Source organism: Phodopus roborovskii, unplaced genomic scaffold (assembly GCF_943737965.1).
Source record: "Phodopus roborovskii unplaced genomic scaffold, PHOROB, whole genome shotgun sequence".
In the NCBI taxonomy this organism is placed as follows: domain Eukaryota; kingdom Metazoa; phylum Chordata; class Mammalia; order Rodentia; family Cricetidae; genus Phodopus; species Phodopus roborovskii.
This window is the reverse complement of record NW_026126460.1, coordinates 8,943,476-8,959,782: the sequence shown is the minus strand read 5'-3', so window position 1 is coordinate 8,959,782 and position 16,307 is coordinate 8,943,476. Positions and strand designations below refer to the sequence as shown.

Below are 16,307 nucleotides of genomic sequence, written 5' to 3'. Positions count from 1 at the left end.
AAGGATTTTGATCCTGAAAAATGGTTCAATTCTTCTGACTCTAGTGTCAAAGTCTGTTCTGTATCTAGCTTGTGTGGGTCTTTATTTTATTTACTTTTATTTTGTTCAACATAATATTTTTATTGATTATTGGGGAATTTCATATGATATACCCCAATCACACTCACTTTCCAGTCCTGCCAGATCCACTGCCCCCCACCTTTGTGACTTCCTCCCAGAGAAAAGAAGAAAGAAAGAAAAAAAAACTGCCAAGTCCCTTTTGTGTTGCCCATAAACTCAATGGAGCATGATCAAACTCCCAGTGGCTATCCCCTTAAAGAAAATAATCCTTCCCCACCCACACCACTGCCAGAAGCTATTAACTGTGAAGATGTACACTTCAGCATCCCTATCACACCTTTTAAGAGTTCCCTTCAGTGGCGTTCTGACCCCAGCTGTAGCACAGACCATGGACATCAGCATGACATCTGGGGAGCAGCATGGACCATGGGGATCTTTCCAGAAAGGCCAATCTAGAAAATGAGTCATTCTCCATCTTAGACATGCTATTGTTGGTCAGAACTGGGAAGATCATGTAGCTGGGCAGTGTGTTCAAGAGCAGAGCCTGAGAAAGCTCAAGGCTGCTGTAAACCACTCTGCTAGCCCTAGTTAGCAATGACTGCATCTACCCTCTGTGCCTCTATGAGTCTCTCAGACTCCTCAGAGCTGCTCTGCAGGCCTGAGTTGAGTGCCTGTACATACCAGCATCTTCAATCACAACCATGTTTCCAGCTTCAGCTCTTGAGGGCACCTTGAAGCTCTCTGTATGGATTTGTTTGTTTGTTTGAGACAGGATTTCTCTGTATATAGCCTTGGATATCCGATATCCTGGAACTCAGGCTAACCTTGAACTCACAGTTCTACCAGTCTGCCTCCCAAGTTCTAGAGAAAGGGGAATTATAATCTCGGTTCAGACAAAGAACTCCCTTAGACTTCCAGAAAGTTCATTTATGGCCCTTAATTCATAATTTGTTCAATATGTGTTCTCTATCCATTACCCTCCTATCAGAAAAACCAAATCAACTTCTAGCAACTAGAAAGCAAAGCACTGCTTCACCGGGGTGCTGAGTCAACAGTGGAAGTAAAATTTATTTTTCAGTCTGAGCCACTACTGCATGTGAGGGAGAAATGGGCACTAATCTGGAAAAAGAGCACTCAGTAAAATTTTATATCCACTTATAATACTCATTTAACCCAATCCCCGTTATTATTCTACTATACTTTATTTTTTATAATAAAACCATTATTTTCTATCATGCCAACAGTAACTTGAATGAGTCTTAGGATAAAAGAAGCCTAGCCTCTCATGTCATGATTCACATGGGCAAGCAGGGTGTTACTATGGAAGGACAGACAATTATGGGCATACCCATTGCCTCTTCCTGTGACCTTGATGTTCCACTGCTCTGACCCCCATTTGCTCATCACTCCAATTGCAAGGAAATGGGAGTTAATTCATCTACTTCCTATAAGTCTTGCTGGGATTTGCAACATCTTGCTGTTGCAAAGGGGACAGGATGTTCCCTCATTGTGTTTCTACTGTATGGTCTGTTAGTAGTCATGGCCACCATCACCACATTCCAAGTCTGAGAATTATTTCCCAGGGCATTCTCCAACCATTTCCCCAAGCTCACTTCCCAGTACTCTTTTGAATCATAGTTTGTCAATGAGGACCAGACATGGCAACTCTGTTTCTGAAGACCTCCTTGGGATCTTTCTTTGTAGTCCTGGACATGGTTCTAATTTGATGGCTGGATATTTGTTGATTCTAGATCCTTCTATGAACTCTGATTATGCCTCTCACGCCAGGGCTTCAGGGAAGCAGTTTGAGAGAGTTTCTCCACAAAACAGATAATGTCATTGTCAATTTCACTGGGTTAACGACTGCCTAGATAGCTGGTAAAACATCACCAAGGCAGGCATAGTGTTACATGCCTGTAATCCTAGCTTCTCATGAGACATAAGGAGGAAAGCAAATCTGAAAGTAGCCTGGACTACCTAGGAAGAAAGACCCTGTTTTAAAATGGGGGTAAATAAGCAAACAAACCAGGGGGAGCAGGCATATGGCTGAGAGGCAGAACACCATCCCAACAAAGCATAGGCCACTAGGTTTGATTCCCAGTACTGAAACAACAACAATAATAATAAAGAAAAATTTCTGAATGTGCTGACAAGTTGTTCCTGGGATAGATCAGCACTTGAATGAAACTGAATGAGGAATATCTGATTTCATGGTGTGGGTGAGCATTATCCAATTTATCCAAAATGCCAGTGGAACAAAGAGTGTAAGAAAGGCAAGCCTCTTTCTCTCCGATCTGTGTCATCCATCATCTGGCCCTCAGAGTTTCAGACCATAGAACTCACCTCCACAGTCCTCAACCTGAGTCCTAGGCCTTTGGTCTCAAGATTGTGGGTTACTCAACTAACCTCTGATTCTTAGACATCAAGGCTTGCACTCAACATCCAGATAGTGGTGGTAAATTTTGTGAATTCTTGATATCTGTAATTGCATAAGCTGATTTCAATTTTTACAAATCTCCTTTTGTATTTCTACATGCATCCTTGCGGCATGCTAAGCAATACACCCAGGTTCTGGAGTTGCAAGCTTCCATCCTCTCGACCTCTGACCATGAGAGATTTCACCTTCCTAACCAATCTTAGATTAGGACAGTGCCAAAAGGCTTCTAGAGACTTACCCCTGAGAACACACACCTCTACACTTTGAAATAATCTCACCCTGAACATTTAATCTTTGCTTTACAAAAAGCTTTTTGTTTGGTTCTACAACATTTCAAACTTTTGTTTTTTAATGTGTGGGTACATGTTTGTGTGTAGGTACACACGGTACAAGGCACATGAGGAAGTCAGACATCAACCTTGTGTGTCTTTCTTTGGGTACCACCCACTATGGTCTTTTGTCTGTTTTTAACGGAGTGAATTAGTTCTTTGGCAATTTCAGACATGTGGTACATTGTGATTGCTTTCTTTCCCCTACACTCTTTCTTATCTCCTTCCCACCCGCAGCATCCCCTCTCCTTCCTAGAGGCTCCCTTTTCACATTCATGCTTTTTTCATTTAGTTTTTTGATCCTTAGATTTTAACCACCACTGTCTGTTGTGGTCATGGTTTGGATTATCTTTTGGACCCTGATGGGTTCGCTATATGGTACACAACTAAAATCGATGACTCTCCCTCCTCCCAAAATCGACCAGTTGCCTATAGTTGAGAAAGGAAGGGTAAGTCTCAATGAGCTCCTCCCTGTTTTATGATTGGCTGTTGATGGGCCCAGTCTCATTCAGGCTCAATGTAAGTGGCTGCAGTGGCCTAACCAATCCTCTTGTCTGACCACCAAAACTAAATAATAACGCTGTTGTGAAGGCATCTGTTCACTTAAACAAACAAACAAACAAACAAAGTAAGCAGCATCTCTTATTGGCCTAGAATTCTCCTAGTAGGCTAGGCTAGATGACCCCAGGGATCTACTTGTCCTGCCTTGCCCCTACTGAGAACACACCATTACACCTGATCTTTAAAATGTGACTTCCTAGCCTCGGGTTCTTATACTTGCTAGTCAAACACTCTACTGATTGATCTATCCTCTGGCACTTACTACCTCTTAAGGACAGACTTCACATTGTCAGATGGAAGTTTATATTTGATTCTCTATTTCTGAAAAGCTGAAAAAATAGTCACTATTATAAAAAATAGGTTTCATTGGCATTTTATGAGCCTCCTCAATTAATGTGACAAGCTGAAATTCATCCTCTTGGCTAGTTCATGTTATTATCTCTTATTATCTCTGTCTGTTTCTTCCCTTATGATTTATTGGATATGCATCTCCTGTTACGAGGTTAACAATTAGTTTTCCCTCTATCTCTCCACTAATTATCCCACTGAACACAAGTGCTAAAGCTATAATTCATGAATGAAGTTAATAATATGGTCACTCAATGTATTTTCAATTGTGTGGGGATTTTTTTTTAGATTGGTCCTGTTTAATAGAGTAAATTAACTACCCCTAATAATATTTGGCTTTTGTCTGGTCCTCTATAGCAGAAAGTTGAAAGCTACGATCCTAGAAGCTGGGCTTGAGTGGTAGTGAGAGCAGAAAAGTTTGCATAGAAAATTCAAAAAATATATTTGTGATTCTGAAAGCTGGATGGCAAGCATGTAAAATTAAAAACTAAAATCAACTCAATCTTCCTTGATGTCCAAATTTCCAGAAGCAACATATTTTGATGATTCAGTGGATTTGCCTGCTAAGTTTTCTTACAATCACTAAGGGTTTTGGATTATTTTCCAAACCTTTCCCTTGCATTACCTCATTTAATCCACATTACAGCCTTTCTATGTTAGCATTAGGGTTCTGGCTTGAGAGCTGAAGGATGGGATGCTCAGAAAAACTAAATGACTTGTCTGATATCCAAGATCCAAGCTGTGGAAGGATTAGGTCTCAGAACTCTGATCTGGCTAGAAGCCCTGTGTTCTTTTGAATCAGTTAGCCACATCCTCACCCAAGAGATATCATAAGTCTTTAACAAATTGAAAACACAGGAAGCAAAACAAAATAAAACAATCTGCCATAACTCTCTGCCAGAGATTAAAATGAGAAAGCGATAACTGAATTTTCTTTTGGAGAGATGTTTCCGTATATTGCATAGTTTGACATCAAGCCAGACAGGAGAATAAAGGTCTGAAAGCAAAGTAAGGGTCACAGCAGAGTCTAATGGTATGAATTAGGCACACTAGATCCATAAGCATTGCTGCAGACCTTAAACTGAACCTGAGTTCGAGCAACAGCTTTCAGTGGTACCATAATGAGGCCAGATCTCTTTGTCTCTGGGGAAATTGTTTAAAACTCAGAGCTAATTCAGAATGCACTTCAAGAAGAAACAGACCTAATCTCTCAACTCCAACACCAAGCCTGCAATCTACCAGGATTTCAAAATCTAGCCCTAAAAATAGAAGTAAACCAAAAATTCCAACTGCATCTGAACCACTAGACCAACAATTATACATTAAGTCAGGGTCATTCTCAAAACAATCTAAGCCCTTCGAGTTTGTCCATCTATTCCTGAGTACAATGATAGAAGTGAATATTCCCTTTGAAGGCAAAGTATTCTTTGAAAGTCAGATGAAGGAAATAAAATTACTGGAAATCAAAATACTACTAGTATTGCATTTGTGCATTCCATAATTTATGCCATTGTTGTCATATAATGCCCAGGTTAAATTGATAAAGCAGTGGGTTATCATACAGATATGCCCTCTGAAACTATCCTCTGTAGTGCCAAACTCAGTGGAAGGACCAGTTTCTAGGTTTGCTGTTGATCAGTGTTTGACCCAACAGGAAACTGAAGGCTGGGAGGAGAGGTCAGGGGCACTTGATTGATTATTACTGTCCCTATGAAAAAGACCACAGCTTCTGTCAAGTGGCTCTGCTATAGCTACAGGTATTCCCAGCTTGAGTTTCCTTCCTTTGGCCTAATTAAGCTAAGGATACTTATGATAGTAGCTCTAATGCCTTACTGAATTTGTGGAACCACCCTTCACTCTACACATTCATACAACAAGGACATCTGTTCAATTATGTTCATAGCAGCATTATTTGTAATAGCCAAAATTTGGAAGCAACCTAGATGCCCCTCAACTGAAGAATGGATGGGGAAAATCTGGTATATTTACACAATGGAATACTACTCAGTGGAAAAAAAAATAATGGAAATTTGAAATTTGCATGAAAATGAATGAAACTGGAAGGAATCATCCCGAGTGAGGTAACACAATCACAAAAAGATAAACATGGTATGTACTCATTCATATATGGATATTAGCCATAGAACAAAGAATTACCAGCCTACAATCCACACTGCCAGAGAAGCTAGAAAACAAGGAAGACCCTAAGAGAGACATACATGGTCACCTGGAGAAGAGGAAAGGAACAAGATCTCCTGAGCATAAGGAACATAAAAGGAGGGGAGAGGAGGAAAAAAATTACAAAAAAAAAAAAAAAAAAAAAAAAAGAGAATCTTCATTCAACTATTTTCAATTACCCCTGTTGATTATGCACTTTTTTCCTGCCAGGACCTGGCCTGAAGCATTTCATTGCTGCTCACTATAAGGTGAGAAAGTGAAACAAGCTGGAAGAGGGTTACCTCTTTATGATCCCTCCTTTCTGCTCCTCATTTATAAAAACATCCTGACCACATGACCTGTCCTAAAATGGACTCTGTGAGAAGAGGATGAGTGAAGAAGGCAAAAGCAGAGGAGAAAGAAGGAAGAAGTTAGACACTAAAGTCTGTGTACTGACCCAAGACAGAAGTATCAAATAATAGTAACAATAATCACCATCATCATCATTAGCCCATACGGTTTCTATGCGAGCACGAGGACCTGAGCTTGAATGACAGATCCCAAATGTTAAAAACAGGACATGGGGATACACACTTGTAGTCCCAGCAATGGGGAACCAAGTCATGTATTACTGGCCTCATTATCTGGGCCACCTAGACAGCATGTTGGGGGAGAATTAATACACACACACACACACACACACACACACACACACGTATGCACAGACTAAAATATCTGCCCCTAGAAAGCACTTAGATGAAATCTTCTGAGACAATGGTACTGACTGCTCCCAGGTGACAGACAGGGTAGCCTGGAAAACTGTATTGGAGAGAACTGGGTTGTCACAGTAACATGGAGTCAAACAATAACTTCAATCTGTTCACCCAAAGCAGAAATCAAATGTTGATTCCTATCAGGTGATTAGCCTTTTATTCAACCAACATCTATGAGTTTTTTTCAGGTGAATTTTTGCATTCAGATTTAATACCATGGAGACCTAAGTGGTACTTGACTATCTTTACAAAATAGATTTGAGATTACAGACACACAGAGAGAAACAACTGGGCCCCTTCCTCCCAAGGCAGCTTCCTATTTGAGTTCTTCTAATGGAATGCAAAGAAGAAGGGGTGAGACCTGCATGGGGAGACTCCTCCATGATCTTCTGTATTTAAAATCTCTTTCCTGTGGAGAGGCACAGTTGGGGGTACGCTTCAGAGGCTGATGGTATTATTTAATTATGCTGAGATTCCCAGCTTTTCCTGTGTTCTCTGAATTGGGTGTTAATGCCTCCCCAGGTACACTGGGAGTGGCTTTCATGAACATCCAGAGTGTGCTCAGGCAGTGTGCTCTGTAGGAGCAGAGATGGAAGAGAAATGATTAAGGGCTGCAAGTTAGGAAATTTCAATAAGTTTCTAAAAAGTTTAAGGATCTGTTACTCTCTGGAGCAGCAGTTCTCAATCTGTGGGTTGTGACCCCTTTGGGGATCACATATCAGATATCATGCGTATCATATATTTACATTACAATTAATAAAAGCAGCAAAATTATAGTTATGAAGTAGCAAAGAAATAATTTTATGGTTGGGGGTCACCACAGCTTGAGGAACTATTAAAAGGTCATAGCGTTAGGAAAGCTGAGAAACAGTGCTTTCTAGAAACTTCTGTTGTCAGAGTCTTCCATTTTTGGGTTTTCAAGGATATTTTAGCAAGTGAAAAGTTAAACAGAACAGTAAATGGAGCTTGAGGGAAGGGAAACTGAATATTTGCATTTCACCTTTGGTCATCTTTTGAAAAACTGTGTCTAGGGACATGGCTTTATGGCTTAGATCTCAGTTCTTGATTCTCCAGTTTATTATCATGGTCTCTGTATCATGTTGGGCTTAGTGCAGTGCCAGTTAGGAAATGTGTTATTACAGAATGGGGTATTGTTTATTTTTTTAACATATATATGTTCCTACCTTAACTTCTTGATGTTTTTCATCTTTATGGAGCCAAAATAGAGTATAAACACTTAAGAGCATCTAATTCCAATGCATATATATTCTTCATTTGAAACTGAAATTGATTCCCATTTTGTGCTATTAAAATAAATGTACTTTTCCAAGACATTTAAAGGCCTATGGTTGCTTGATCTTCTCTTCAGTAACATCGTCAGTTCATCAGCCAAACCACAGCTTTTCAATCATTTTGGGACATAATCCATTTTTGTGCATTATTATGAATATGAAATCAGATGCCAGAGTGACACTTATTTCTCTATCCTTTAGTGTCTGGGGTGAGAGCAAATTCTTAATGGATCATAATGGAAATAAGGTTTTATAATAACTTCCTTAGTTGTTATCATCAATCCCTTAAATTTGCGGTACCAATGCCATCTAATTCTCACTTGCAAAAATTATTGAAACATTAATAACAATCATATAAAGAATATTAAAATAATAACAATCAAGTAGAAGCTAACAGTTATTGAAGGTCTTAATAGTTCCCAATACTCCCTCCTTATTTCTCTCATTGGTAGTAGTATGTAGTGGGATATTCACTTTGTTTCCTTCTGTGGCACTGACCACACCCACTGGGCAGAAATGACCTGTGGAACTAGGTCTGAGGAGGAGCCCGGGAATGCTCTCTTCCTGGCAGGATGCCGAGAGGAGAGCATCCAGTGGAACCTGCTGGTGTTCATCTGTCTAGGCTGTAAGTTATTTCTCCCTGAATAAACATCTATTCTGCCTATTTGTTTATCCTGATCCTTATTAAACCACAATAGTAGTAGGTCTCCTAGTTTTCCAGTTTCCTACTTGAAATAAAGATAACATTCCCACCATGCATTATGGCCTATGGTACCCACTACAAAGTGGCAAGATATAAAACTTTCCAGTCCTCACAAGAATACAAGGCCACACAATTTCTGGTTTGGCATCCATGTACTTCTTGGTCATTGACATGAAATATAGTTTTGCATTGATAGCTGCTGCTATTTAGGATGTTCTAGTGACTTGCAGTTAATCCCAATCTGAAATATCACATGTGCTTCCTCTTCCTCTGTCACTGGCACTTAGCTAGGCTGTTTTGCTTCCTTTGATTCAATAATACCTCTAGGACCTAATTTCCCAGTCTTTGTGGGAAAACTCCTTACCTACAATCATACTGATGAAACCAGTGTTGTCCAATTCTAGAGTCAACATATTTAACTCAGGCTCCATTTCTACAGATTATAAAAAGAATCTAAACACTGAGACCCATTTTCATAAACAAGGAAACCAAGGTTTAAACAGTGAATTTGGGGGCTGGAGAGGTGGCTCCATATACAAAGTGCTTGTCACACAAGTGTTTCATGTATAATCCCACATGTGCATAAAAAGCCACAGGTATGAAGAAAGCCTGTCTGTAATGAAAGACTGAGAGATGAGGTTCCCAAAGTAAGTGAGCCAGATAAATTGGCTCAGCCAGCAAGACCCAGGTTCAGCAAGGATCCGATCTCAGTAACTAATGTGGAGGGTGATCTACACTGACCTCTAGCCTCCATATACACACATGTTCACATACATGGTCGCCACACATATGAAATGAGATGAAGAAAAAGAGAAATTGAAGTTTTTTCTTCCCGCAAGTGGTGAGCCTAGACTGAAAGCCAGGTTATGGCTTAAGGACTCTTTGGTTCATACACTGGCTTCTAGGACAGACAGGCTCTCCCCTCAGCATGCCAAGGGTAAACCTTGCAAATTCCATAAGGTAAGAATTCTTACCATAAGGTAAGAATAGCTTTTCACAGCTATTGCATTTCTTCCTTGCTAGTAACTAGCCCCCAAATTTCCTCCCTCAACATATGCTTGGATCTTCCTCAATGGCCCAACATTTCCAGGTTTTCCCAAGATCTACTCTTCTTATTTTCTGATTTGGTGAGAACTCATTCCTTTCATCAGGCTCTGTGCTGGACTCCAACCATACTATATCTACTTTCTGTATCCCTGCCTGCTAGCTCATTTAGCAGTATCATGTTTCTGTCCTAGATGTATAGAGTAAAGTGAGAATAAAGGAATAATAATGATGATTATGATGATGATGATGATGATGATGATGATAATAATAATAATAATAATAATAATAATAACAGCATCAGATTTGAAGGTGTATTCTTTTTGTATACCTTTAGTTATTTGTCCTTGGTGTTGTCATAAGGGGATAGTGTGATCAGAACCTTTTAAAAGAACAGGAGGTGGTGTTTGTGGAGGAAGATGATGATATTTAGGATTGCTTGGGTGTTCTTCAGATACCACTCTCCATGCTCTACATCCATCATCCCACTTGTTCCTCAGAACAATTGTCTAACAATAAGATTTTCATTAATCCTGGTTAACAAGTGAGAACATATGTCTCTTGCCTAAGACTTCCCCAGGAGTGATTAGGAAGTACAGAGGGTGCCCACACAGTCTGAAAGAGGTCCCTGCTCTCAGCCACATGACACATTGTTCCTCCCTGAGCTATCAACTAATCCTCACAGCAGATTAATCCTATGGAGACAAATTCTTCCTTTTATATTTTTTCCTACTGTCTTTGAAAACCTTAAAGCCTCTCTAAAATAAAATTAAAGTATAATGAGGGGTTGTTGGTACAGCGTTTGTCCTTGCACAACATGCCTACATCAAAACTCTTTGGAAAGTACATGTGACATCTTCCATAAAGATAGGTTCTATATAGATGGACAAATTCATGATAAGAGTTTGGGGAGAGAATCCAGCGTGGTTTGCTCAGATAGTACAAAAAAGTCACCAGGCTATTAACTATGTCTATACCAGCCTTCTTGGTATAGAACTGATTAGGCATGCTCCCTTTGAAGGAACAGCCTGTGCGTTTACTATTCCTAGTTCACTTAGTGCTTATCTGTGGGCATAAAGACCTCTGAACCTCCCATAGTGAACATGCTCTGTCTTTACCTATACTGTTGAAATTTTTCCATATATCTTACCCCCCCCCTGTGTGTGTGTGTGTGTGTGTGTGTGTGTGTGTGTGTGTGAGAGAGAGAGAGAGAGAGAGAGAGAGAGAGAGAGGTTGTTAAACATTTTAAATCAAGATGTAATCACTATCCACTTTCTTGTTAGCCTTCAGTATGTTCTTGCCAAGAATAAAAGTATTTTCCTAAGTAGCCAAGCTAGTTATCATAGTCAAGGATGGATCCTCTGTTGTTCTTCTTTGCTAAGGGTATGTGTGTAACTCAGAAGTAGAGCACTTGACTAACATGTCCTTGACCTTGGAAAACAATTTTATGTTCTATCCAAGAAATGGAATAGTTGTCCAGGGTTACCTACCACATTGGCTACAGTCTTATTTTTTATTATCTAAATATATTTTTCATAAATGTATTTTAAAATAAATTATTATGTATAAACAGATCATTCATTGCATTTATTTGTAACGTGCCCTCCATAGACTTTGTTCTTGACCTAGTGTGCAGACAAAAGGGCAGGGAGAGTTCAGATATTTGCAGAACCCAGAGATGACGCTTCTCCCACCCTCATGGCAGCATCTGCCCACTTGTAACTCCTATCAATATTTATTAGTGTGAAGATAGTGTCCTGACTGGGGAAGTCCTTCTGTGTATATGTTTCTCTCCTTGGTTGATGAATAAAACACTGTGGCCAATAGAGGCAGGGAGATAGGCAGAACTAGGAGATGAGTATTCTGGGAAGTGTAGGCAGACAGTAGACACCATGTGAGACCAGGAAGGTAGGATGTGCCAGACGCTTCTCCAATAAGATAAGACCATCAAGAAATACTTAGATGAATACGAAATGGGTTAATAAGACAGAATTGGTCAATAAGAAGCCCTAGTCATCAGCCAACAGTTTCGTAATTAATGTAAGTCTCTGTGTGTTCGTTTGTGGCAAGGCAGTTGAGGAACCAGGTTGGAAATTCCATAACAGTGTCTATTCTCCTGAACCTTCCATCCCTCAGCCTCTCAGCCAGGATCTCTTAACTTTTTCCAAAGCCCTGAGAGTTTGCTCATCTCTCACACAGTAGCCTGGAAGAACTGGGGGTTCAACAGCCTTCAGGTGTATCTCTTAGTCAATGAAACTGACAGGTTGGTGTGTGAACATCCCAGCTTTCTTTCTACCTGGTGAATCTACCCTGAAGCCTTCCATTGAAACTTTCTAGGAAGGAACTGAGCCCATGTTTCTCCAGCAGTAGCAACCTGTCTGTCTTCACATTGCTTCGGGTGTTACCCCTTTTCATTCCCCTTCCCTTTGCTGTTCATTCTCCTGAGCTCTTGGGAATTACCTCTCACACACACTATCATGTTCCTTTAGTAAGCTAGGGCTTCCTCAGACGCCTTTGCTGGAGGATTAATGCTTCAGCCCTACAAACATCCTCTTATACACAAATTTTCATAGAGATTAAGTCACTTACCTGGGGCTTACAATAGTTATAATGGCGGGAATGGAAACACAAACTCATATTTGTCTCATCCACAAACTGCCAACAGGCATATCACATATACCCAATGAAGCCTCAAAAATACAGACTATGGCCCCAGAATAGCAGACTTAATTACTTTCCCTCTTGAATCATATTTTTTTTTTAACTTTTTAAAACCAAAGTGAGCATTTTCTTTACTAAGAGCTTTAGTTCAACAAATACTCATCAGACCCTGATTGCATCCCAATGCCCATGCTGAGGAGAGTAATCTTTAATCATTAACTCAAAAGGAGATGACAGTATGGTGATTATACTTAATTGTCACAGTAACTTGACAACAGTAGTATTAATAATTATTATTAATAAAACACACACAGAGACATACAGTACCTGTGACTCAATAGAGAAAATTGATTTGCCAATTCCTTGCGTTTCCCCAAAGACTCTTATGAATGTCCTTGTCACACTGCTCAGACTTTATCGTAACTACCTGCTGTGTCTCCACAGACTACAGTTCCACAAGAGCAGGACTCCTGTTTTATCCTGAACCTAGCACTGGTTTTACAAATAGCTAAATAATGTATATATTTAATCCTTGTGATGAGAGTCTAAATTTATTAAGCGTATTCCTTTAATCTGCAAAGTAATCCTACAGTTTAGTCTATATTATTGTATTCATGTTATCTTTCTGTTTTTTTTTTTGTTTTTTTTTTTTTTTTTTCTCTTCTTCTTCTTTTGGAATGGGCCTCACACTGTAGCCCCAAACTGGCTTGGGACTCCTTATATAGACCATGAAGGCCTGGAACTTCTAAAAAATTATTTATTTATTTTTATTTTATGTACACACATGTTCATCTTTGTGAGGGTGTGTTTTTGATCCTCCTGCCTCCGCCTCTGCAAGACTGGGTTCATGTTACACATTTCTTTTTAAAATGGAGGATAAGAGAGGTAAGCTCAATTGACACACCTAGAAACTGACACTGGCGGTTCAGTTCTAACACCCGATGTGACCCATCACTCTTTTCTGCACGGTGTGACCCTGTAACTAAATTCTTCTAAAACCAGAGAGCACCGTGGCCAGTTCTGATCACTTTAAAATTGTACAAATCTTTGCTGCTGTAGCCAAGCTTCTCACTGTGGGCTGCACCCCCAGTGGATGAGACAGCCGCCTTACCTCAATTAACCTTTACTGAGATAGGGCTGACTTGACATTAGTTCGCTAAGCACCTCTTAAATCACTCATTCATTCATTCATTCACGCATTCATGGGTTTTCATTTCAAATCGTTTCTTTGTGAACCAAGTTGGGAAGTCCTCATTTTCACACATCACCTATTTTGATAGATTCTCCTCAGTTATTTTCTATTTTCAAGATTGACCAGCGGCCCTTTATATTTTTTTTTTTTCCAACCATCATCTCCTTGGCAGCAGCGGGCCTTTGACCCGTGATTGCTTTCAAGGAGATACATTAGGAGGGTTTTCTTTTTGTTTTTATTGAGAGTTCTTGGTAGCTTCAGTTTTCTAAGGAAATTGAACAAGATGGATCTTTGTCACTTCCTAATCTATGAAATCTTAGTTTATGCACAGAGTCATAGAAACGTCCACCCACAGAGTATGTTTGTGTTGCAGTGTGTGTGTGTGTGTGTGTGTGTGTGTGTATAAAACATCTTTAAATGTATCTACCAGAAGTGCCAAATTTAGCTCTTTTGTGGGACTAATGGGGGAAGGCATTAGTCACTCGCTAGGTTGGTAAACACGTCAGACATAGATATTTCTGGCAAAGAAGTCATGGTAAATTTTTAGATGAAAATACATCAGAATACAGCCACACCCATCCCTTCACGTGTTGCTTGTGGGAGCTTTTGTGTCACTGTTGTACATTGAATGTTCACGAGAGACCATAAAGCTGGAAAATTCTAAAATATTAACACCTATATTATTTTAGAATTCTGCCATCACCATTTAATAATGACACATCAGATGTTTCTGAATGATGGCTTTCTGAATAAGGAGGTATAACTGAATACCTTGTAACCTGTAATTGTGTGTGTGTGTGTGATGTGCACATTTAATGTAGGCATAGGCACATGTGTATGAGTGTGCACTAATGTGTGAAGGCCTGAGGTCAATGTCTGGTACCCTCCTCAGTTGCTCTCCGCCATTTTTCCGAGATGAGAGTTTCTCACTGAAACTGAAATGCACTCCTGGCTTTTTATGGGATTGCTGAAGACCCAGACTCAATGGGTCTTCATGATTGCAAGGCATACACCTTACTGACTGAACCACCTTGCCAGCCCCATATTCAGGTAGCACTGAAATTTTAACTGTAAGCTCGGTGGAAAGAACAACATTGAGGACATAACATTTAGTTATTTACTATATGATAAATTATTCCCCCAAAGTGGCCCAAACCCAAAAATGTCTTATTATTAACTCTTTGGCCCAATGGGGTATTGGTTGATCTTGATTGTATTCAATCAAGAAGATTCAGTTTTTGCTGGATTCAGGAACACACTTTGTAGTTGAGTGGAGACTTACCTTTTCTGTTTCTGTTTTTATTCTCTTCTTGGAGTTAGCCTAGGAAACAGAGCAGAGAGCAAGCATTTCTGAAGATTCTTAGATAAATGAAGTGCAATTATCAAGAACACAAGCAGCCACATCAAGCAGCCACTAACAGGTTGCATGGCAAAGGGTGTGGACACAAGGGATAGAGGGGATGGAACAGAACTGTGCTTTAATGAAATGTATGAGCTATTGTTTGAGGAGCTACTATTTCTCAAACTGTCAAAATGAGGGTGGAAATGAGTGGAATGTCTTTGAGAAACAGTTTGGCAGTTCATAAAAACATTACACATATGTGTAGCATCTGACTCTGAGAAAATTATGCTAGCTGAATGAATCATTATGGATATAAATACTTATCAATTAGGATGCTTACTATGATGTTGCTAATAAGGGGGGAAAAAGCGGCCTGAGGTAACCTGTGAAGATGGTTCGCTACTCTCTCGACCCAGAAAACCCTACAGAATCATGTAAGTCAAGAGGACCGAATATTCGGTTTCACTTTAAGAACACACGTGAAACTGCCCAGGCCATCAAGGGTATGCATATCCGAAAAGCCACCAAATACCTGCACGATATCACTTTGAAGAAGCAATGTCGGCCATTCCAGCGGTACAATGGTGGAGTAGGCAGGTGTGCCCAGGTCAAACAGTGGGGCTGGACACAGGGTTGGTGGCCAAAAAAAGAGTGCTGAATTTTTTCTGTACATGCTTAAAAATGCAGAGAGTAATGCTGAGCTTAAGGGTCTAGATGTAGATTCTCTGGGCATTGAACACATCCAGAAGAACCAAGCACCTAAGATGCGCCGACAAACCTACAGAGCTCATGACCGGATTAACCCATACATGAGCTCTCCCTGCCATATTGAGATGATCCTCACAGAAAAGGAGCAGATTGTTCTAAAGCCAGAAGAGGAGGTTGAGCAGAAGAAAAAAATATCCCAGAAGAAACTGAAGAAACAAACACTTAAGGCACAGGAATAAATTAAGCATAAAATAAATGTAGATAAAAGTAAAAAAAAAAAAAATGAACAAACAGAAAACCTAGAAACAAAGTTTCAAACCTGAAGTCATGGTGAATGAATAAATCATGGTCTATGATCCAGCTCAGAAAACATGCGTAGAATATCTGACCTCATTCCCATCTGCCATACTGTGAAGAAAGGGAGAGATGTCCCCAGGCCCCTCTCCTGCTCCTTGCCACTTGGTGCTGGCAGGACAGAGCTGGCTTTTGTCCCTCACCAAATGTAGCACTCAAGAGAGTGGGCCCTGCACCTCATCTGGTCAAAGCAGTAGAGATGGCCCAGGTGGTGTGGGTGCCAGCAAGCAGTATGGAGGGCATGAGAACAGGAGAACTGGCCCAAATCCTTGTAGCCCTACTGCATTGGATGCGCCAGCTGGGACACCTCTGGAGCGCTCCTCCAGTGGTGATGATGAAGGAAAGC

The 16,307-nt window shown here is 40.2% G+C and overlaps 1 pseudogene; it reads left to right on the top strand.

Annotated features, from left to right (window-relative positions):
• The first annotated feature begins 15,290 nt into the window (after window positions 1–15,290).
• LOC127226272 (60S ribosomal protein L17-like) lies at window positions 15,291–15,846 on the top strand (annotated as a pseudogene).
• Window positions 15,847–16,307: the final 461 nt, after the last annotated feature.